At 40.8% G+C, this 23925-nt stretch overlaps 1 protein-coding gene and 1 pseudogene across 1 annotated transcript in view; both read left to right on the forward strand.

Annotated features, from left to right (window-relative positions):
* Nucleotides 1-6360, forward strand: part of LOC113888109 — a 100015-nt pseudogene extending 93655 nt beyond the window's left edge.
* The window catches only part of IL1RAPL2 (interleukin 1 receptor accessory protein like 2), a 1456614-nt gene that overhangs the window by 143533 nt on the left and 1289156 nt on the right, over nucleotides 1-23925 (forward strand). The window lies entirely within an intron of this gene.

Genomic DNA, 23925 nt, shown 5'->3' on the forward strand with positions numbered 1-23925 from the left:
CGAGGTCTATAGGTCCCTTCCAGTGTAGCCAATGCTAACTACAGGGTTTTAATCTGTTACACCTGTCACTTCCAAAGCGGTTCTGTCTTCTTTGTTTATTTTGGCTTCCTCTGTTTGCAAGTCTGTTCAGTATCTAACTTCTTCCCTGACACAAGGGTGCAAAGGTGGTCATTTATTTAGGCTCTCTTGTTTAATTGTGCTGCTGGGAGGGAGGAACACTGCAAACAAATATCACTGGCATGTGCAGAGTGCTTTCCACGTCTGGGCCACACTGGGTTTGCTCCTGTTCATGGTGTGTGTGCTTTCCTGGTCTGCACTGCTGAGGTTCCAGGTTGCTCTGCAGGGAAACTGTCTAAGGCCATCCCTGGGTTGCATGCACTTCCCAGGTCTAAGCCATTCAGGTTCAGGTTCTCGGGTACTCCACAAAGGCACAGACTCTTTTGGGCCTGTGTTTTGTACCCTTCCCAGGTCCGAGGAGTTCAGGTGACCAGGTGCTTGGTGAGTAGTGCACTCTCCCCAGGTGGGACAGTGCATCTTATCACCTCCACTGTCCCAGCCACTCGGTTTCCTGGGTGTGCAGTGGGAGTGCCGTCTCAGGTGTGCTGTGTGTCTCTTCTGGGGAGATGATCTCTGGCTGTGACCCTGCTGGTGGATGTCAACCGTTCAGGATCCCAGGAAGACTTGGTTAGCAACTGGGAGCCTGCTCGAAGTTTGGTAAAGGATGCCATCTCCGGGGCCAAGTTTGCCCCTCGCCTTCCAGCTCTGGCTGTTGCCCACCTGCCTCCCTGCCTCTGGCGGGGAATGGGCCGGTCTTCAGCTGGCTAGCTCTCCTCTGGTATTCGCTCAGTCCTTTGTTCTGTGAGCAGCCCTGCAGTGCCTTAGGTTAGAACTTCTTGTGGGAAAGTTCTCACTCTCTGTCTCTTTCCTCTTTTTTTTTTTTCCTCTCTCTGGCTATCCCACAGTTTGGGTTGCTATCTCACGTTAGCTCCTTCAGATTGCCCTCAGGGCATTCAGGCCTGGTTCTTACCCTAAGCAATGCAGTCCGCACCTCCCTGTTCAGCCCCCGCTTGCTGTTGGCCGACACAAGCGTCTGGGCTACTTCTCCACTGATAGTTGCGGTTAGGCGTGTAATCTGTGGGTTTTATTTATTTTTTCCTCTCGGTTATGTTGCCCTCTGAGATTCCAGAGCTCCCCACAGACCCACTGGTGAGAGGGTTTCCAGGTGTTTGGAAGCTTCTCCTCATTTACAACTCCCTCGCTGGGATGGGTCTCCATCCCTTACTCTTTTGCCTCTCTTTTTATCTTTTATATTTTGTCCTACCTCCTTTTGAAGACAATGGGCTGCCTTTTTGGGTGCCTGGTGTCATGAACCAGTGTTCAGAAGTTGTTTTGTAGTAATTGTTCAGCGTTCAAATGATCTTTCGATGAATTTGTAGGGAAAAAGTGGTCTCCCCATCCTATTCCTCTGCCATCTTAGGACTGCCACCCTGAATGTTAAGTTTTAAGACAACTTTTTCACTCTTCTCTATTTTATCTCTCCTCTATCTTTTCCACTCTTCTCTATCACTATATTCTATCTTACATGGTACTAAAATGCTTAAAGCAGTGTATGGCAAATATTATGTTGTATGTAGGTGTTCTTAAATTTGTTTCCATCTTTGGCTAGCTGCATGTGGTATATAGATGCGTGCATACTGTTGCTAAGTCATGTCTTACTTTTTGTGACCCCATGAGCTGTAGCCCATGGGGATCCTCTGCCATTGGAATTTACCAGACAAGAATACTGGAGTGGGTTGCCATTTTCTTCTCCAGGGGATCTTCCCGACCCAGGGATCAAACCCATGTCTCCTGCATCTCCTACACTGGCAGACAGATTCTTTACCACTGAGCCACTGTGGATGTCATTCTGGTATATAGATATCCTGAGTGAATTCTTAGCCAAAGCATCCCTATTCTTCTGGCACTTTTACCAGTTCTCAGGACAATATGCACATCCTAGAAGATGAGCAGAGTGGGAAGAGATATTCCTGAGATGAGCTTCTCTGTGAGGTGGGAGGAAGGGAATTTGGCCCGAGGGTTTTCTCACTCATATTTGGTCTCACAGGGTAGAAGGAATGCCTGGCTGATGATCCTCTGGGGTGGGTGTTTGCAGTGAAAGTCTCTCAGAAGGTAGTCATATCTGCTTGGAAGGCTGGGTAGTCACTTGCCCTGTCATAGACTGAAAACTATGGGATGAACAGCAGTGGTCCCCTATTTCTGACATCTTTTATTATTGACCTGTGTATGTTTGGAATTAGCTTGACAGAAACTGTGGTAGTAGCCACATTCTACTAGTGGGTGTTCAAATAATATGCCACATAGCTCACATAGGAGTTTCTAAGGGTCAGAGCCCCTAGGTGATAGTGACTTCAGCCAGCACAGACTTCAGGTTGAAGTGCTTTTTCCTAGGCCCTTATAGATCTCAGGTTGCAGAATCCTGGCTCAGACATCTGCATCAATAAGAGATGACTAGGAAGGATTTATGGACACCTATAGGCACCCCGGGGGTTCTAGAAATATTCTGTAAAAGGCTGAACTTTCTACATTCAAACAGGTAGAAGTTGAGAGCTATTGTGACTTTGGTAAGAGTATATTAATGTGGGCTTATTTGTATTCAGCGATTGACAAAGGCCAAGACATTTGGGTACTAGAAGGATTTTCAGCAGTGGAAAGACTTGGTTAGATTTAAGACTTCAGATACTCTGGTGTTAGTGTAGACATGGGATAGGAGTTTTGCAGAAGTAGTAGTTAAGAAGGGATTATGGTAGTGTTCTGGTGCTAAGTGATGAGGGATGACATTAAGACAGTGAAAGAAGCAATGGAATGGAGGGGAGAGATTTGAAAAAAATAGTTCTGAGAGAGACTCAATAGAACATCATGTTTATTTTGATAGAGAAGATAAAGGAGAAGGAGAGGTCAAAGGTAACTCTCCAGGGAAAAGAGTTTTGTGAATGAGAGAAGAGGTCAACCAAGTCATTTCCATGATGAAGTCAAGTAAGAGAATAAGTAATACATGTCCACTGAATGGGGAGATTAGGAAGTCAATGGACCTCTAGTGCTCTGTATCCAATGGTCCATTCACTCCTGGCTCTTATTCTTCCTTTATGTTTACTTTGCATGTTCTAAGCCCTCATAGAAGTTCTACAAGTTGAGCCTGCCTTCTTGTTTTGACCTTTCCTAAAACCAATCCACATCTTCACGACACAAATAATCACTCACCTGGAGCCAGAAATCCTGGGATGCAAAGTCAAGCGGGCCTTAGGAAGCATCACTACGAACAAAGCTAGTGGAGGTGATGGAATTCCAGTTGAGCTATTTCAAATCCTAAAAGATGATGCTGTGAAAGTGCTGTACTCAATATACCAGCAAATTTGGAAAACTCAGCAGTGGCCACAGAACGGGAAAAGATCAGTTTTCATTCCAAACACAAAGAAAGGCAATGTGAAAGAATACTCAAACTGCTGCACAATTGCACTCATCTCATACACTAGCAAAGTAATGCTCAAAATTCTGCAAGCCAGGCTTCAACAGTACATGAACTATGAACTTCCAGATGGTCAAGCTGGATTTAGAAAAGGCAGAGGAACCAGAGATCAAATTGCCAACATTCGTTGGGTCATCAAAAAAGCAAGAGAATTCCAGAAAAACATCTATTTCTGATTTATTGCCTATGCCAAAGCCTTTGACTGTGTGGATCACAATAAACTGTGGAAAATTCTGAAAGAGATGGGAATATCAGACCACCTGACCTGCCTCTTGAGAAACCTGTATACAGGTCAGGAAGCAACAGTCAGAACTGGACATGGAACAACAGACTGGTTCCAAATAGGAAAAGGAGTACATCAAGGATGTATATTGTCACTCTGTTTACGTAACTTATATGCAGAGTACATCATGAGAAGTGCTGGACTAGATGAAGCACAGGCTGGAATAAAGATTTCCAGGAGAAATATAAGTAATCTCAGATATGCAGATGACACCACACTTATGGCAGAAAGCAAAGAAGAACTAAAGAGCCTCTTAATGAAAGTAAAAGAGGAGAGTGAAAAAGTTGGCTTAAAACTCAACATTGAGAAAACTAAGATCATGACATCTGGTCCCATCACTTCATGGCAAATAGATGGGGAAACAATGGAAACAGTGACAGACTTCACTTTTGGGGGGGCTCCAAAATCACTTCAGATGGTGGCTGCAGCCATGAAATTAAAAGACACTTGCTCCTTGGAAAAAAAGGACAGGATATTAAAAAGCAGAGACGTTACTTTGCCACCAAAGGTCCGTCTAGTCAAAGCTACAGTTTTTCCAGTGGTCATGTATGGATGTGAGAGTTGGACTATAAAGAAAGCTGAGTGCTGAAGAATTAATGCATTTGAACTATCGTGTTGGAGAAGACTCTTGAGAGTCCCTTAGACAGCAAGGATGTCCAACCAGTCCATCCTAAAGGAAATCAGTCCTGAACATTCATTGAAAGGACTGATGCTGAAGTGGAAACTCCAATACTTTGGCCACCTGATGTGAAGAACTGACTCATTTGAAAAGATCCTGATGCTGGGAGAGATTGAAGGTGGGAGGAGAGGGGGGTGACAGAGGATAAGATGGTTGGATGGCAAAACTGACATGAGTTTGAGCAGGCTCCAGGAGTTGGTGGTGAACAGGGAGGCTTGGTGTGCTGCAGTCCATGGGGTCACAAAGAGTCAGACACAACTGAGTGACTGAAATGAACTGAACTGAAAACTAAACTCCCAACTAAAACTTTTCAGCTCTGGGTCCAATTCCTTTAGGACTCCTCACTTTGCTGACAAAGGTCCATATAAGTGAAAGCTATGGTTTTTCCAGTAGTCATGTATGGATGTGAGAATTTGGACCATAAAGAAGACTGAACATTACATTTAATAATCCATATTTCTCTTAACACTTGTCATTGAGAGAGAGAGATGGATTATTAAATGTAACAAAAATTACTGAAAATGGGAAAAAGGTTCAAAAGACTGGTTGTCTTCTTGGGCCATTTTGCAGGGTTCATCTTTTCTCTTCACCAAAATACAAGGAAGTAGCACAAGTTGGTTTGAGAGTAATCAGTCCAAAGCAGAGTTATAGCGGACCTTAAGGGAGTGACCATCGAGATGGCTTCAAAAGATAAATCCAGCTAAAAGAATGTATTTGAGCTGAAAACCCATCAAGGAACAGAATTGCTGATTCAGTCTGACAGTGACACTGTTACAAATGATTGGTTTAATCTTCTCAGTAGTACTATTACTAATCAGACAGTAGAACCCAATGAAGCAATCAAACAGGAGATACCAGATTCACCAGGAATTGAAAAGCATGATAAAGAAAAGGACCAGAAGGAACCAAAGAAATTGCATTCTGTGAAAGTATCTATTATAGATTCTTCAGAACAGAAGAAAAACAAGAAAAACTTAAAGAAGTTTCTTACACAATGCCCTACTTTGCAAGCTGTTCGTGAAAAAGGTTATATTAAAGATCAGGTATTTGGAGCCAGTCTTGCGTATCTGTGTCAGAGGGAGAATAGCACATTGCCAAAATTTGTGAAATTATACATATTGAACATGTTGAGCAATATGGGCTGGATGTTGATGGGATTTACAGAGTTAGTGGCAACCTAGCAGTGATCCAGAAGCTGAGGTTTGCAGTCAAGCATGATGAGAAATTGGACTTGAAGGATAGTAAATGGGAAGATATTCATGTCATCACTGGAGCCCTCAAAATGTTTTTTCGAGAATTACCAGAACCTCTCTTTACACTTAATCATTTTAATGATTTTGTTAATGCAATTAAACAAGAACCGTGACAGCGTGTCTCTGCTGTGAAGGACCTGATCAAACAGTTGCCAAAGTCAAATCAGGACACAATGCAGATTCTGTTCAGACATCTCAACGAGTTATAGAAAATGGAGGGAAAAACCGAATGACCTATCAGAGAATAGTGATTGTTTTTGGTCCCACTCTGCTCAAGCCAGAGAAGGAGACTGGTAACATAGTGGTCCACACCATCTACCAGAATCAAATCATAGAATTAATTCTTCTCAAGAAAAATTCCGTCTTTGGATACTGACACTTACTGAAGACAACCTGTGAAATAGAAGCTGGATTTCATCAGATTCCAGATCCTCATACCAGAAGTATTTTATGTTTGGACCAAGCAGTGACTCTTTTCTTTTGGACTTTTCTGAGGGATCAGAAGGGAATGGAAGGGTCCAGATGTGTGTTATTTGCTGCTTTGTTGCAAGTTCATAAACCTGTGGGTGCTTTTGAATTAATTTTATCCTGAATGTTTGCATTTCACACTCTGACTTTCAGTAAAAAAAATCAAAACTTGCAATTCCAACCAGTCATATACACTGGGTAATTTGGTAGGAATACATTTTTTTTTTTTCCCCTCAAACTGGATAACGAAGAATTTCTTTTCACGATTTGATAGATTCATTACTTGATAGAACAACACTTACAATCAGTTATTTTTAAAATGCTCCTGGGCATTTAAAACAAAGTGAAGTATGTCTGTTTCGAAACCTGTGTATATCTTTTCCAGGATTTCTGCATGCAGTGGCAGTCTGAGTGCTAGGACCCATTACAACCCAGACAGCATCCCTTGATGAAGGCTGGCTGTCTTCACTGTGTAACACAGCAGCACACTAATAGTACTTAAAACGCTGTGATATACTAGAGTTGAATTTAGCATAAGCCAGTTCAGGGTATTTGGGTGCTGTCTATACTACACTGACTTGTAGCTGCTGCTGCTAAGTCACTTCAGTCGTGTCTGACTCTGTGCGACCCCATAGACGGAAGCCCACCAGCCTCCCCCGTCCCTGATATTCTCCAGGCAAGAACAGTGGAGTGGGTTGCCATTTCTTTCTCCAATGCATGAAAGTGAAAAGTGAAAGTGAAGTCGCTCAGTCGTGTCCGACTCGTAGCGACCCCATGGACTGCAGCCCACCAGGCTCCCCTGTCCATGGGATTTTCCAGGCAATAGTACTGGAGTGGGGTGCCATTGCCTTCTCCGACTTGTAGCTAGCAATCCTAATTCTCTCTAGTGCCATATTGAGTTCTTGGTATGACCCTGTGGAGAAATGAACTTTCTTTGATGCAAGTTCAGGCTGAAAACTGTCTTTTAGCTTATGTATATAATTGTGTTGTATAGTCTCAGAGTACATTCTAACCTCTTGTTTCTAATCACGATACTGGTAATTCTTCTCCATGAATATTAGGTTTCCTCCAGAAATAGGCCGTTATTTGAGGAAGTTAACTGTGTGCACTTTTAGATTTTAATTACATTTACAGCAATCACTGTAATGCAAATGGTACTGGAAAAATGCTGAATAGACTTGCTAAATGATAAATGAACTACAAGAGGAAACTTTTAGATTATTTAATATGTACAAAATACATTAGAAAAATGTATTACAGAATTCAAGCTCTGCAGTATGAATAGTGGAAACCTATATATAAATTACATGGAGGTCAGATCGAAAATGACGTTGCTAAATCTGAGAATTTCTTTTTTACATTAGTAATGTAGATCAGTTTGTATAATAAAACAAGGTTTGGAAGGTTTTATTACAGAGAGCATGGTCTGCTGAAGATTTTTTAAAATGTATTTTTCTAGATTAAGTGCTATAAATGAAATGTCTAATCCGAATAAAGAAAACTGTAAGAGGTTTAGAGATTTTTTATGTTGGAAATTGTGCATTTTGGTTTTTAATTTTGTTTTCTTTTTGCATTTACTGGCACATTTTTATAATACCTCATTTTAAAAAAATCAAGTGAATCTGATATATCCTGTGGCAAATATGTCTCCCTCATTTCAACACCTTTTCTGCTCTCTACCATACCAGTGCCATCCCCACCCCCACGCCCTCCACTCTGTTTCTTTATCAGTATTTGAAAGTGAATGGTTTGTAACCAAGACTCTTTTTCTTAGGATTACATTTACAATTTACAGATTTGTTTTCTTGGGAACAAATATTTTTTGTATGACCTGTCTAAAAACCTCTCACCTGAGTTTTGTAGTAAAAGCATTGTTTGTTGTGATCTTATTAAATTGATAGCAAACTAAGCTATTTGACAGCAATGGGAAAGCAGATTATCTTGGGCAGGGAGAAAAATCCCCCAAATGAGAATGTTTATATTTGCCTAAAGATGTTCATAACAATATATAGTATGCCCTAGGCCTGGTCTGTGCAGTGATTGTATGCCAGGAAAACAATTAGATGCAAATCAGTGATGTTCTTTCTCTTGGTAGTTACAACATATCAAAGATTAAAATTGTCCTGTGTTTCTTGTTTCAAAGTACACATGTGTGTATGTGAAGTCTTAAATGTTTTAATAGTCCATGGCTAACAGCTTATTGTAATATTGTATGTACAGTGAGATCAGTGTCTTGTGTTTTCATCCTCTGTGAATTAAAAATTCTCACTTGTTTTGTCATAATAAAACCAATAATATTTTCCTGTCTTGACAGCTTGATTTTTAGTAGAAAAGATGTTAAAGGCTGAAATTAAAAAAAAAAAAAGAAGTCTGAACGTTGAAGAATTGATGCTTTTGAACTGTGGTATTGGAGAAGGCTCTTGAGAGTCCCTTGGACAGCAAGGAGATCAAACCAGTCAATCTTAAAGGAAATCAACCCTGAATATTCATTGGAAGGACCGATGCTGAAGTCAAAGCTCCAATACTATGGCCACCAGATGGGAAGTGCTGACATTAGAAAAGACCCTGATGCTGGGAAAGACTGAAGGCAGGAGGAGAAGGGGAGGACCGAGGATGAGATGGTTGGATGGCATCACTGATTGAGGGGACATGAGTTTGAGCAAGCTCTGGGAGATGGTGAAGGACAGAGAAGCCTTGCATGCTGCAGTCCATGGGGTCACAAAAAGTTGGACATGACTGAATGGCTGAACAACAACGAGGTGACAGAATAGTTGCTCATCTAGTTCATACTAATGGAATCATATATATCGTTCCCAGGAATACAAACATGTCTAAAGGTTATCTTAGGGATACCCATTCAACCTAAAGAATTGAATCTATGACTGTGAAAGTTTCTAGTTACATGGCATAGGGGGACATACCTTGTAGAGAGGATTTTAATTCCCTTATAAAGGGAAAATAAAAATAAAAAAATTCTAAGATCATCATGGATTTGCCTCAAGTCACTGAGGAAGAGATGAAGTCATTTTAATATTTCTTCATTCCAGACTACTGCTCCCTCACTCTCCCTCGTTTCCTTGTCCCTAGAACCCTTGCTACCGAGCATCCCCTATCCATCAGTCCCAAACACAGGCCCTTCTAGTGATTGATGTGATTTTGCTTTGGACTCCAGGCATTGTGTGCTTGACTGTATCTCCTTTGTCATCTTTAGTGTGATGAGTTTTCCATGGTCAGCTTCCAGCACTGTCTCAGGCCTGCTCCGTCTTGCTGCCAAGGAACTACTCTGACTTGCAGATGAATTCCAAAATGTGGTAATCACCTGTGAAAATAAATGGGATAAAGATAGAACAAGTGACAGCTGAAATGTGTTTGCTCCTGTCTGAGGTCTTGGTTTTGTGTGACAGAAGGTGCATATAATGTTAGGTAGACTGTGAGATTCTGGGTAGGAACATTTGCCTTGGAAAGATAATTAGGATTTGGGAATGCGGCCAAGAGGTGAAAAAGGAAATATATGGCAGCAAACAATGCCGTTTTATGTGGAAAGGGGTCACAGGAAATCTGGCTTTTTAAATACAAAGTTTGAGACTTTAATCATAATAACAAGAGTAACTACTATGTGCTAAGCACTTTCCCTGCACTATATTTCATTTTATCTTCACAGCAACTTGTAAGGCAGGTTCTGATATTATCCCTATTTTACAAATGAAATAATAGAGGCTTGTGGTGGTGTGTGGTTTAGTCGCTAAGTTGTATTTGAATCAACTCTTTGTAACCCCATGGACTGTAGCCCGTCAGGCTCCTCTGTCCATGGGATTTCCCAGTCAAGAATACTGGAGTGGGTTGTCATTTCCTTCTCCAAGGGATCTTCCCAACCCAGGGATTGAATGTGCATCTCTTGCATTGGTAGGTGGACTCTACCACTGAGCTACCAGGGAAGCCCCAGTAGAAACTTAGGTAAATTAGCTTGCCTGAGAGCACATGGCTAGTAAGATGTAGAGCTGGGAATAATACTCAGGCCAACTTGTCTCCAGAGCTTACCCTTTAACCATTTCAGTTCAGTTCAGTTCAGTCGCTCAGTCGTGTCCACTCTTTGTGACCCCATGAATTGCAGCACACCAGGCCTCCCTGTCCATCACCAACTCCTGGAGTTCACCCAAACTCATGTCCTTTGAGTCGGTGATGCCATCCAGTCATCTCATCCTCTGTCGTCTCCTTCTCCTCCTGCCCCCAATCCCTCCCAGCATCACAGTCTTTTCCAGTGAGTCAGCTCTTCGCATGAGGTGGCCAAGGTATTTAATCATTTACTACTGACCAAACACTGTTCTGTCCTTCCCTAGTAGCTCAGATGGTAAAGCGTCTGTCTGCAATGCAGGAGACCTGGGTTCGATCCCTTGGTTGGGAAGATCCCCTGGACGAGGAAATAGCAGCCCACTCCAGTATTCTTGCCTGGAAAATCCCATGGACCATGGAGCCTGGTAGGCTACTGTCCATGGGGTCGCAAAGAGTCGGACATGACTGAGTGATTTCACTTTCACTTTTAAATACTGTTCTAAGAACTTTACATGTACTATACCATTGAAGCCTCACAACAGTGCTATGCCATAGCTGCTATTGTTATCCTGACCTTATAGATGAGGAAACAGACACACAAAAGTTGTGTGTTTAATAAATGGTGGAGCCAGTTCTCTTGTCCGTTACTCCATAAAATGCTTTCCACACTATGTGAGGCAAGCAGGAAAATCCCAAAGCAAGGAGATGGTATAAACTATGACGATGCAGAATAGATCATTGAGAGGCCACTATGTAAGTCACAACTAACAGGGATCAGTGGCAGTAGATGGGTTTGAGAAGTCCACAGGTGGGTTCTTGAGTTAGCCTCTTTTAATCATTAAGTGAGTTATATTAGACAACTTGATTTTGAGGTGGATCCCAATATTCCATAGCACCTTCTGAAGAAGTTAACCCATTTGACTAGTTCACTAATATCTGCTATCAAGTCTTATACAAATTTCAATTTATGGCTTTGTCCATAATCTTGAGACACAATGGCCGTCATTGAGATTTTAGCAAACATTAATCATATAAGTCTTTCTATGTTATAGTCCAGCTACCTCTCCCATCTCATATGACTTTCTGATTCTGCTCTACCACTGATAGACTTCGAATTCTACAAGTTCACAGCTGCCTGTCTACTCAAAGCCTAGGAAAAGTGTTTGGCACATAGTGGACAGTTAACAAATGTTTGTTGAATGATGAGAGATTCCTAGTATAAATAGAAAAGATGGGATATTAAGAAGAGTTGGAGGAATTTATCATTTCTAGAAGGAATGCTACTGCCTTTATTTTAGAAGGAAGGATAATAGTAACACTCAAAATAGCAAATTGTTAAATAGGGCTTACCATGTGCCACACAGTATTCCAAACACTTTACACATATTAACTCATTAACTTTTCAAACCTATTAATTAATAATCAATTATTGCTATTGTCAAAATTTTTATAGAAAACAAAAAGCACAGAAAAGCTATGTGATTTGATAAAGTTCATACAGCTAGTGAGTGGTAGAGCTTTCCCTTAATGGTGAAAGAACACATACAAGTGTAGGCCAGCCTTTGTTTATAATCAAGAAGAATAGAGCAGTTATGTCTAATGGTTTAATTTTTCCCTGTAATTTGCTAAGACAGAAGAAAGAGGATGGAATCAAGGGATGGAGCTTTGAAGATAATAGGACAATTCAAAGCACTCTTTAGAGAGTGGGAAATGGAATTGAACCAAAGATACATCTTAGGGTTACAGGTGGTATTGGGCTGGAGGTCTTGAACACAGTATTTTCTAGGTCTTCCTCATGTGTGACTTTGCCTAGCACTTATGGGTCACTATGATAGAGACCTGATTAAAGTGGACAATAGTGTTCATCCTTGATTAAAGTTTTGCCAGATGGATGCAATGAAATGTGAGAATGGCAAGAGAGTTTATGATATTGACGAGAATTATAGAAAAGATGGACTGAGGGACTGAAGCAGTATAAAAAGTGAGGTAAAGAAAAACTAGCTGATGGATTAGGAGAAAGTGAAGAACTCCGTGAACTTGAATATGAAAAGCAGAAAGAGAAGTCGTTTTGGACAGATAGTAGAATACTGGAGTTAGTGAAATGGAAGGTGAAACAGATTCAAGAATCTTAGGGATTGGTGGGGTGTAGGCCAAGCCAGTGAGAATTCGGAAGTCAATGAACTATTAGAAGCTGTTGGATGAACCATCTATATGAATGTTGATATATCACTAAGAAAGAAGTTGCTGTATAACAAAGGGAACCCTTTCTGGTGCTCTATGATGACCTGGAGGGGTGGCCTGCAGGGAGGGGAGGGAGGCTCAAGAGGGAGGAATATATTTATAATTATGGCTGACTCGTGTTTTATGGCAGAAACCAACACAACATTGTAAAAATTTTAAAAAACAAACAAAGATATTAAATAAAGAAAGATGACAAGATAGCAAGGCTTGGGTTGCAGGAGATGATGCCAAGATCTGATAAGTAAAAAAATTGTTGACAGCTACAGAAAGGAGGAAGAGTGGTTGGTATAGTCAGATGACATAAGCCAAAGAGAGATTTACAAGAGTAAAGAGCAGTAGAAATAACAATGAGGAGCAAGGGTGATTTCTAGTCCTGGGATTCTTGGGGTGTGAGAAAATAATCATCTAACACTTCAGAGTGCTGCCAGGGAAGCAGTATCCACCTTTCACAATTTATTTCAGTTTCTGTATACCTAAGGTTTCTTTTCCTCATTCTTCTCTGTTTTCATATAATGATCTCTCTCTCTCTCTGTGGGTGTGTGAGTGTGTGTGTACTGTGTTGTGCTTAGTTACTCAGTCATGTCCAACACTTTGTGAGCCTGTGGACTGTAGCCTGCCAGGCTCCTCTGTCCATAGCGATTCTCCAGGCAAGAATACTGGACTGGGTTGCCATGCCCTCCTCCAGGGGATCTTCCCAACCCAGGGATCGAACCCAGGGCTCCCACATTGCAGGTGGATTCTTTATCATCTGAGCCACCAGGGAAGCCCAAGAATACTGGAGTGGGTAGCCTATACAAGACTAATTAAGACAATCATTGATTTTTTTTTTTCTGGAGCCACATCATGTGGAGCTTCCTTGCCCAGGGATTGAACCCATATCCCCTGCATTTGAAGTGCAGAGTCTTAACCTCTGAACCAGCATGGAGTTCTGATTCTTTTTTAAAAAGAAAATCTCTAACTCAGATGATAGACTCTCAGCCAGTCTAGAAAGTTTCTTCTTTGATGCTGTCCAACAGTTCACTTTGGAACTCTAGTTAGAGCAGGGTTAGATGAAAAAAGTTTTTGAAAATAATCCCCTCTAAAAGGCCTGGAGGTCTGACAGCTCTCCTCTACCAGCCTGGAGATGTCAGAGAGCTGTAGAGAGAGCTCTGTGAATGGCTAGAAGCAGAACCTGGCCTGCTGTGTGTGTTTCACACAAAGCTGAGCCTTAAGGGGCCCAGTCAGCTGCTGCTTTCAGTAAAATCACTTCAAATAAGTTGTTGAGGAGTTAAATGCCTGAGAGTATTTCCTGGCTTAATGGTGGGAAATGAAATCCTCTTATCTTTGGAAAGGCCATCCAGGGTGTGATGGATCAGAGGGAGGGAGAGAAAAAAACAGGAGTGAGCCAACTTATATGCCATTGAAGCAGCAGCCCTGCTCTGTTTAGTCTCCTTCACATTGAACAGGCAGGAAGTCTTGGACTGTAGCTAGATCTCATCTCCTTTAATCCTGTTCTCCTTTGGGCTCTCCTGGATTAATTAGTTCTGGAGATTTGATCAGTATAATGACAGTTTTACCTGAAAAGCAAATGGAGAACCACTCTAGGTCTAGCAGGGAACCAGGGCACTGGCATACTGTTAGGTTTTTTAATCTGTTCTCAGGACCCTTTTCTCTAAGGGCTTTTATGTTGAATTCAGAAACTGGCCATTTTTCACAGCCATCTTGAAATAGCTGGCATCAGGAGAGCCCTGTCAAACTACAAAAACACTGTTTATTTTTAATCGTCAATAATATTCACAAGAAACATCCTTGACTGACCCTTGAGGCAGCCTAACCCCTACCCCAGGCTGAGAGATGTTCATCATATACTTTACTACTTAACATTGTGGAGCTGTGGTTGAGCCAGCTTAGTACAGACTGCTTGGGTCAAAGTTCTAGCTCTATCACTTACTAGCCATGTGACCTCAGGAAGAATGCAATAATATCCTTCCTAACCTCAGGAAGGATAAGCTTCAATGTCCTCTTCTGTAAAATGGTAATGATAATAGGAGTCCTACAGGTGTATAATAGTTGACATAGTACCTTAGTAATTGATTAGTCAATATCAGCTCTTATTAGTACTTTATTCTATAGTTTTAAAATTTTATGAGTCCTTTAATCATCAATGAAAATGATAAAGATTTTTTTAAAAGCCTGTTAGAATTGGGTAAGCCTCTGGGCCTGTCTTAAAAATCATTACAGAGAAATGTACTCATATGAAATATCTGTATATATAGCAAGATTTCTGCAGGAACTGTTCAGTCTGGAAAGGAAAATAAAAGATCATGTTGCATTTCACCTGCTTTCCCCATCACATTGTCTAATAGATATCTGATCAGGTAAAATTTGTATACTTAAGAAACTTATAAATATCAGAGGTGGCCATCTTCAAGACATTTAGGATGGAAAAATGAAAATTTTATTATCAAGCAATGAAATTGATCATTAAAAGTAAATTGTAACTCTAAAAGAACTCTAGAAAAATTTGAGAAGCAGGACTTTCAGAAAGCAGGTGAATTCCCAGGTGCTCTGATAGGAATGCTCTATGGTTTTTTTGAGATGAGCACATCCTATAACTGTGAGATTATTGGTTAAATGCAGAGCAACTGCAAGATATGTTTATCCATGCAAGATATGTTTGTTATGTATGATCCATGACTCCTCCTTCATCTCCATCTCGTCTGTGACCTTATTTTGCACATTGAATTGAGGACCAGAATAGATAAGCAGCAAAATTAGGAGGTTGGTCTTAGTCTCCTTTCCCTCCCCTTCTCTATCCCTTTTTTCCAGATGCCTATTCAAGGCCTTCATTCCTCATGCTTCCCCTTGTCTCTACTTGGTGCTGCTCCCTCAACACTGACCTCTCTAAAAGTGCCTTTGTCCCTTAGTCCTCCCACTCCAAGGAAACCAAACAGCTCTATCCAATAGCTGATATGATATAGTAATGTATCCTGTGTTGGTAGTGATAGTTTTTTTAAATTTATTTTTATTTAAAAATAAGATGATTACATTATAGAAGTTTGTGAATGCAAGAAATAGAGGGAGTGCTATGAAAGTGTATAATGATGGCCTTATCCTGATCTGAGGGCACATGAAGGTCGGGCTGGGGAAGGGACATTTTGAACAAAAATCTGAAGGATGATTAGGGATTATTCAGATAAAGAAGGGTAACGGTGAAAGGCCTTTCTGACAGTCTATTCAAAAGCCCACAGGTGGGAAGAAGGGTCCAACCCTTCTTTCGAGAGATTTAGAGAAAGCCAATGTGAATGGAACACGTAGATGGGGCTGGGGGAGTAGACAGGAGCCTGATGGTTTGGGATTTCATTCTAAATGTAGTGTGAAGTAATTGGAAAGTTTTGAGCAGTAGAGTAGTATGACCATATTTGTCTTTTGAAGTGGAGGATTATATCTTTCTTGGGTTCAGCAAAACTGATCTTAAATTACCTGATCCTGGTTACATTTTCTTTCCATGTGGTTCTTGTCTCTAAAGAGATAGGTGGTATATTGTGTGTGTGCTCAGTCACAGTCCTGTCCAACTCTTCGCGACCCTTTGGAAGCCAGGCTCCTCTGTTCATGGGAAATTCAGGCAAGGGTACTAGAGTGGGTTGCCACTTCCTTCTCCAGGGGATCTTCCTGAACCCACATCACCTGTGTTGCAGGAAGATTCTTTATTGCTGAGACATCTGGAAGCCCTAGATGGTATACTAATTAAGGGCAATCCAAGAGAGAGCTCTTTGCTTCTAGAAATGATCTCTTTAAAGTCTCTTGTGTTTTCCTGTTAGGATAATGCACCCAGTCCTTTTTGTAAGATTTATATATGTATTTATTTTGTCTGTGCTGGATCTTTGATGCTTTGCACAGGCATTTCTGTGGCCAGGGGCTACTCTCTGGTTGTGGTATGTAGGCTTCTCATTGCGGTGGCTTACTTGCCACAGAGCATGGGCTCTAGGGTGTGGGCTTCAGTAGTTGAGGTTTGTGGGCTCAGCAGTTGTGGTGCACAGGCTTAGTTGCCTGCGGAAAGTGGGATCTTCCTAGAGCAGGGATGGAACCCATGTCCCCTGCATTGCAAGATGGATTCTTAACCATTGGGCCACCACGGACTCTCCCCGCTCTGTCCTCTTTTAATCTACTATTCATGGAGGAGATGCCACACCAAGTCTCTGGAATCAAATTATGAAGACTAAGATTAAGCCTTCACACTATGCACTGGGTAACAGCTTCTGAATTAGTAAAATGCCTCCTAAGTATTCCTCAGACTGAATAGGTGCCACTGGATTGCCTCTAAATTCAATGCTGAGAACACTCAATATCAATACTATTGCTTTTGGCTTTGGGGCTGAATAACATATTAAAATCAGTAATTGAATGATTTACTGTTCTTTAGGGTGGTTACATTTCATGGAGGCAGCTTAAATGCAATTAATTGTGGGCTAATTAAAGTGCTCCCTGCTTCTCTCTCAAGCTCCCCTTAGACATTGACTGCAATGAGTTGTGCAAGCCGCAGAAAACTGTAAATCATGACTCAGCTTAAAGAAAAATGGATTGCTTTTCTAGTACTTATTGAACACTTTAAACAGATGTTTAAATCTTTACAACTTTTAGATAATTAAAATTATAAATCTGTGCCCTTTGAACAGAAACATGAGTAGGGATCAGAGGTATAAATAGCACCATGCTGATGTGATTTGTCTTGTGGCTTCAGGTTTATTACTTTAACAAGTGCTCTCCTCAGGCAAAATGGCAAAGTGGAGAGGTTTGTCTTTCCTGCAGTTTTACCTCCCAGAACTCCAAGCTCCTGAGCTGCCTTTGGCTGCCCACTGCTGTAGGACCCAGTCAATGCCAGTTCTTCCCTCTGACATCAAAGGTTCATCTGTCTTCTATTTTTTCCCCTAGAGGCTTTGCTGGAATGTTAGTTAGGGCAATGGAGCTACAGTAACAATTAAACTGCTGACTCTCAGTGATCTGACATAATAGTTGATTTTTCATGCAAAAGAAAAAAAAAATCAGGGACTTCCCTGGTGGTCCAGTGGTTAAGGCTCCATGCTCCCAATGCACGGGGCTTGGGTTCAGTCCCTGGTCAGGGAGCTAGATCCCACTTGCTGCAACTAAGATGTGATGCTGCCAAATAAATAAATATTTTTAAAAATTCCAAAATGGGTGCTCCTGTTTGGCTGGAGGTTCCTACTCTAAGCACTCATGCTACTTTCACCTGTGGCTCCATCATCTTTGCTATGTCTATCCCAAGGTTGCCATTCTCTTCTGTGTCAAGTGGGAAGAAGAAAGAAAGGCATGGAGAATCATGTATGTGAGGCTTTTATGACCCAGGACTGGATGTGTATCTTGTGTTCACAGTCCATGGCCACACCTGACTTCAACAGAGGATAGGAAGTAGACTTTAGCTCTGTGTTTAGGATGGAAGGAAAATGGGTTTGAAGGATAACCAGTCAGTTTCCGCCACTCTTGATGACTAAAGCATATCTGCTAAGTTTGCAGTAAGGGGTTAGTGGCCTATCCCCCTTTGATAATTTCTTTTCAAATGGGGCTTTCAGAAAAAAAATATATAGTTGGAAAATCAGTTGCTGTATTAAACTGAGGATTCCTTTTGTTTCATTGTCTTTCTGTTACAAACTTGTTCAAATTCTTTATGATGACACAAAAAATACATTTTGTGCCCTACAGAGTGTTATCTTTCTGTGTCTCTCGCTGCCTTATATGCTTTCTCTCACTCTGATATGCACACATATACACACACAGGATGGTTATGATGATGATGATTATGATTGCAAAAGTAATTAGAAGCTTTTCCTGGGCATTTCCCCTTCAAACTGAATTGATATTTCTGCTGAGAACTGCTGTGATCATGATTCCAGTATTATTTGCCACTAAAGAAGTTGCTTAGATGTTCACTCATTAAGTTATACAGTTCAGTTCAGTCACTGAGTCCTGTCTGACTCTTTACAACCCCATGAACCATAGCACACCAGGCCTCCCTGTCCATCACCAACTCCCAGAGTTTACCCAAACTCATGTCCATTAGGTCGGTGATGCCATCTAACCATCTCACCTGTGTCGTCCCCTTCTCCTCCTGCCTTCAATCTTTCCCAACATCAGGGTCTTTTCAAATGAGTCAGCTCTTCACATCAGGTGGCAAGAGTACTGGAGTTTCACCTTTAACATCAGTCCTTGCAATGAACACCCAGGACCGATCTCCCTTATGATGGACTGGTTGGATCTCCTTGCAGTCCAAGGGACTCTCAAGAGTCATCTCCAACACCACAGTTCAAAAGCATCAATTCTTCTGCACTCAGCCCTCTTTATAGTCCAACTCTCATATCCACACATGCCCACTGGAAAAACCATAGCCTTGACTAGATGGACTTTGTTGACAAAGTAATGTCTCTGCTTTTTAATATGCTGTCTAGGTTGGTCATAACTTTCCTTCCAAGGAGTAAGTGTCTTTGAATTTCATGGCTGTAATCACTTTCTGCAGTGATTTTGGAGCCCCCAAAAATAAAGTCAGCCACTGTTTCCACTGTTTCCCCATCTATTTTCCATGAAGTGATGGAACTGGATGCCATGATCTTGGTTTTCTGAATGTTGAGCTTTAGGCCAACTTTTACACTCTCCTCTTTCACTTTCATCAAGAGGCTCTTTAGTTCTTCTTCACTTTCTGCATAGGGTGGTGTCATCTGCATATCTGAGGTTATTGATATTTCTCCCAGCAATCTTGATTCCAGCTTGTGCTTCCTCCAGCCCAGCTTTTCTAATGATGTACTCTGCATATAAGTTAAATAAGCAGGGTGACAATATACAGCCTTGACGTACTCCTTTTCCTATTTGGAACCAATCTGTCGTTCCATGTCCAGTTCTAACTGTTGCTTCCTGACCTGCATATAGGTTTCTCAAGAGGCAGGTCAGGTGGTCTGGTATTCCCATCTCTTTCAGAATTTTCCACAGTTTATTGTGATACACACAGTCAAAGGCTTTGGCATAGTCAATAAAGCAGAAATAGATGTTTTTCTGGAACTCTCTTGCTTTTTTGATGATCCAGCGGATGTTGGCAATTTAATCTCTGGTTCCTCTGCCTTCTCTAAAACCAGCTTGACCATCTGGAAGTTCACGGTTCATGTATTGCTGAAGCCTGGCTTGGAGAATTTTGAGCATTACTTTACTAGCATGTGAGATGAGTGCAATTGTGCGGTAGTTTGAGCATTCTTTGGCATCGCCTTTCTTAGGGACTGGAATGAAAATTGACCTTTTCCAGTCCTGTGGCCACTGCTGAGTTTTGCAAATTTGCTGGCGTATTGAGTGCAGCACTTTACAGCATCATCTTTTAGGATCTGAAATAGCTCCACTGGAATTCCATCACCTTCTCTAGCTTTGTTCGTAGTGATACTTCCTAAGGCCCACTTGACTTCACATTCCAGGATGTCTGGCTCTAGGTGAGTGATCACACCATTGTGATTATCTGGGTCATGAAGATCTTTTTTGTACAGTTCTTCTGTGTATTCTTGCCACCTCTTCTTAATATCTTCTACTTCTGTTAGGTTCATACCATTTCTGTCCTTTATTGTGTCCATCTTTGCATGAAATATTCTCTTGGTATCTCTAATTTTCTTGAAGAGATCTCTAGTCTTTCCTATTCTATTGTTTTCTTCTATTTCTTTGCATTGATTGCTGAAGAAGACTTTCTTATTCTTCTTGCTATTCTTTGGAACTCTGCATTTACATGGGCATATTGTTCCTTTTCTCCTTTGCTTTTTGCTTCTCTTCTTTTCACAGCTATTTGTAAGGCCTCCTCAGACAGCCATTTTGCTTTTTTGAATTTCTTTTCCATGGGGATGGTCTTGATCCCTGTCTCCTGTACAATGTCACGAACCTCCGTCCATAATTCATCAGGCACTATGACTGTCAGATCTAGGCCCTTAAATCTATTTCTCACTTCCACTGTATAATCATAAGGGATTTGATTTAAGTCATACCTGAATGGTCTACTGCTTTTCCCCACTTTCTTCAATTGAAGTCTGAATTTGGCAATAAGGAGTTCATGACCAGAGCCACAGTGAGCTCCTGGTCTTGTTTTTGCAGACTGTATAGAGCTTCTCCATCTTTGGCTGCAAAGAATATAATCAGTCTGATTTTGGTATTGACCATCTGGTGATGTCCATGTATAGAGTCTTCTCTTGTATTGTTGGAAGAGGGTGTTTGCAATGACCAGTGCATTCTCTTGGCAAAACTCTATTAGCCTCTGCCCTACTTTATTCTGTGTTCCCAGGCCAAATTTGCCTGTTACTCCAGGTGTTTCTTGACTTCCTACTTTTGCATTCCAGTCCCTTATAACGAAAAGGACATCTTTTTTGGGTGTTAGTTCTTGAAGGTCTTGTATGTCTTCATAGAACCATTCAACTTCAGCTTCTTCATCATTACTGGTCGGGGCATAGACTTGGATTACCATGATATTGAATGGTTTGCCTTGGAAATGAACAGAGATCATTCTGTCATTTTTGAGATTGCATCAAAGTACTGCATTTTGGACTCTTTCGTTGACTATGATGGCTACTCCATTTCTTCTAAGGGATTCCTGCCCATAGTAGTAGATATAATGGTCATCTGAGTTAAATTCACCATTCCAGTCCATCTTAGTTTGCTGATTCCTAGAATGTTGACATTCACTCTTGCCATCTCCTGTTTGAATTCTTCCAGTTTGCCTTGATTCATGGCCCTAACATTCCAGGTTCCTATGCAATATTGCTCTTTACAGCATCGGACCTTGTTTCTATCACCAGTCCCATCCACAACTGGATGTTGTTTTTGCTTTGGCTCCATCCCTTCATTCTTTCTGGAGTTATTTCTCCACTGATCTCCAGTAGCATATTGGGCTCCTACTGACCTGGGGAGTTCACCTTTCAGTGTCCTATCTTTTGCCTTTTCATACTGTTCATGGGGTTCTCAAAGCAAGAATACTGAAGTGATTTGCCATTCCCTTCTCCATTAAGTTATTAATCTGTTCTAATAAGGCATCAGTGGCTTAAGTTGTTTTAAAGCCAAGCATCTTCTAACATTTTACATTCTCCAGGAGATACAAAAATAGAATAAATATATCTTGTGAAATTTCATTTGTACATGATAAGTTAGTTTCTGAGGACATTTGAAAAATGTAAACTGGCAATTTATCAAGAAGGTGTTATATAAGAATCCATTCTACTTTGCTTGAGCAATGATGGGAAATTAACAAATATTTCTGTTCTTTTGCTTTTTTATCCATGTATTAGGATACTGAGAACCTTAATTAAAATGAAATAAATTTATAAGCTTTATTTATGTCTTTATTTCTAACCAGTCAGTTGATTTCACTTAAATGGCATTTTATTTCACTCTCCAGAAAATGGCTCTGACCTTTAAACTATCTTTGCTGGGGGCTAAGAATATTTCTCATCTAGAACCAGTGTTATGATATACAGATACAGTGATAGCTATTACCCAGTCACTTTAGGACTAAAAGAATTTCTTAAAGCAATTGGAGACACATTTTTAGGAGCAAATACTGTAATACTCCTATTGTTGAGCTCGTGAAATTTTAAGAGCTTGACTCATTGGAGTTGTTAAGAATAATTTTTAAAGCTGTGGCCCCATCTTTGATAACGTAGGTTTTATATCATCCCAATTAAGAGCCTTCATGATATGTCAGTTCTATTCTCTTCTCTGGCTTTCCCCCCACTTTCCACGTATTAAAAGACAAAGCTATGAAGTTTCATCCTATAGTGCTATATCTGGTTTCAGTGCATGTGAAATCTTTCAGAGAAGATACTTTCTCTGAATCTTAAGATTAAGCCTATTCTGGATATAGTTTTTAAATCTTTTTTCTTTTCACCTTCCCCTCCATACAAACTTCACTGTCCACTTTATCCTTCAGAATAATGGAATATCTGTCAGAATCTGGAACTTGAGTTATTTTAGGCAGCAAACACCTTTCCCAGTATTTTGTACCTGCTGGAACTTTGTATTATTGATTTCTGAATTCTCATGTACAGATGGCATGTGGTCCCTGCCTTCAGGAAACTTATATCCATTGACAGACAATGTCATAGCAAAACAGACTTACTTCTAATGCCTCCTTGGAATTTTTCAGTGTGAACTGCCTCCCATGATACCTGTGATGTATCATGTAGAAGTTAAGTCTGGTCATTGTATGGGCTCTGGAATCAGACAAGTCTGTGCTGAAGTTCAAATCAGCTAGTTCCCAGTTGCATGACTTTGGGCAACTTATCTAATTTCTTTGGCCTCAGTTTCCTCTTTTGTAAAGAATGGTGATACTGCCTACCTCATAGGTCATCTTCTGGATGAAATTAATAAATCTAAAGTAACAGGATGCTTGATGAAAGTGAAAGAGGAGAGTGAAAAAGCTGGCTTAAAACTCAACATTCAAAAAACTAAGATTATGGCATCCAGTCACATCACTCCATGGCAAATAGATGGAGAAACAATGGAAACAGTGACAGGCTTTAATTTCTTGGGCTCCAAAATCACTGCAGATGGTGACTGCAGCCATGAAATTAAAAGACACTTGCTCCTTGGAAGAAAAGCTATGGCAAACCTAGAAAACATATTAAAAGCAGAGACATTACCTTGCTGACAAAGATCCATCTAGTCAAAGCTATGGTTTTTCTAGTAGTCAGGTATGGATATGAGAGTTGGACTATAAAGAAAGTTGAGCACCAAAGAATTGATGCTTTTGAACTGTGGTATTGGAGAAGACTCCTGAGACTCCCTTGAACTGCAAGGAGGTCAAATCAGTCAGTCCTAAAGGAAATCAGTCCTGAATATTCATTGGAAGGACTGATGCTGAAGCTGAAACTCCAATACTTTGGCCGCCTGATTTGAAGAACTGACTCACTGGAAAAGACCCTGATGCTGGGCAAGATTGAAGGCAGGAGAAGGGGATGACAGAGGATGAGATGGTTGGATTGCATCATCAACTCAATGGACATGAGTTTGAGCGAGCTCTGGGAGTTGGTGATAGACAGGGAAGCCTGGCATGCTGCAGTCCATGGGGTTGCAAAGAGTCAGACATGACTGAGCAACTGAACTGAACTGAGCACGATGCTTGGCACAAAATAAACACTCTATAAATGTAAGATACTATACATTTATGATATATACATACATACATACATACATACATATTATATATATATATATATATATATATATATATATATATATATATAGTATATATGTAATACAGATGGTAATTATGAAGTCCCTGATTATATAGGCTCCTGATCAGGGAACTGACAGAAGAGATTTTTCCTATGATAAAGAACTAAATGTTCTTTCCCTGTCTACTCCCCTGTTTAGTTCAGATGAGTTCAAGGAAGAATGATATATTGCTTCATAGCAATCTTCATTC

Source organism: Bos indicus x Bos taurus, chromosome X, assembly GCF_003369695.1.
Source record: "Bos indicus x Bos taurus breed Angus x Brahman F1 hybrid chromosome X, Bos_hybrid_MaternalHap_v2.0, whole genome shotgun sequence".
Taxonomy (NCBI): domain Eukaryota; kingdom Metazoa; phylum Chordata; class Mammalia; order Artiodactyla; family Bovidae; genus Bos; species Bos indicus x Bos taurus.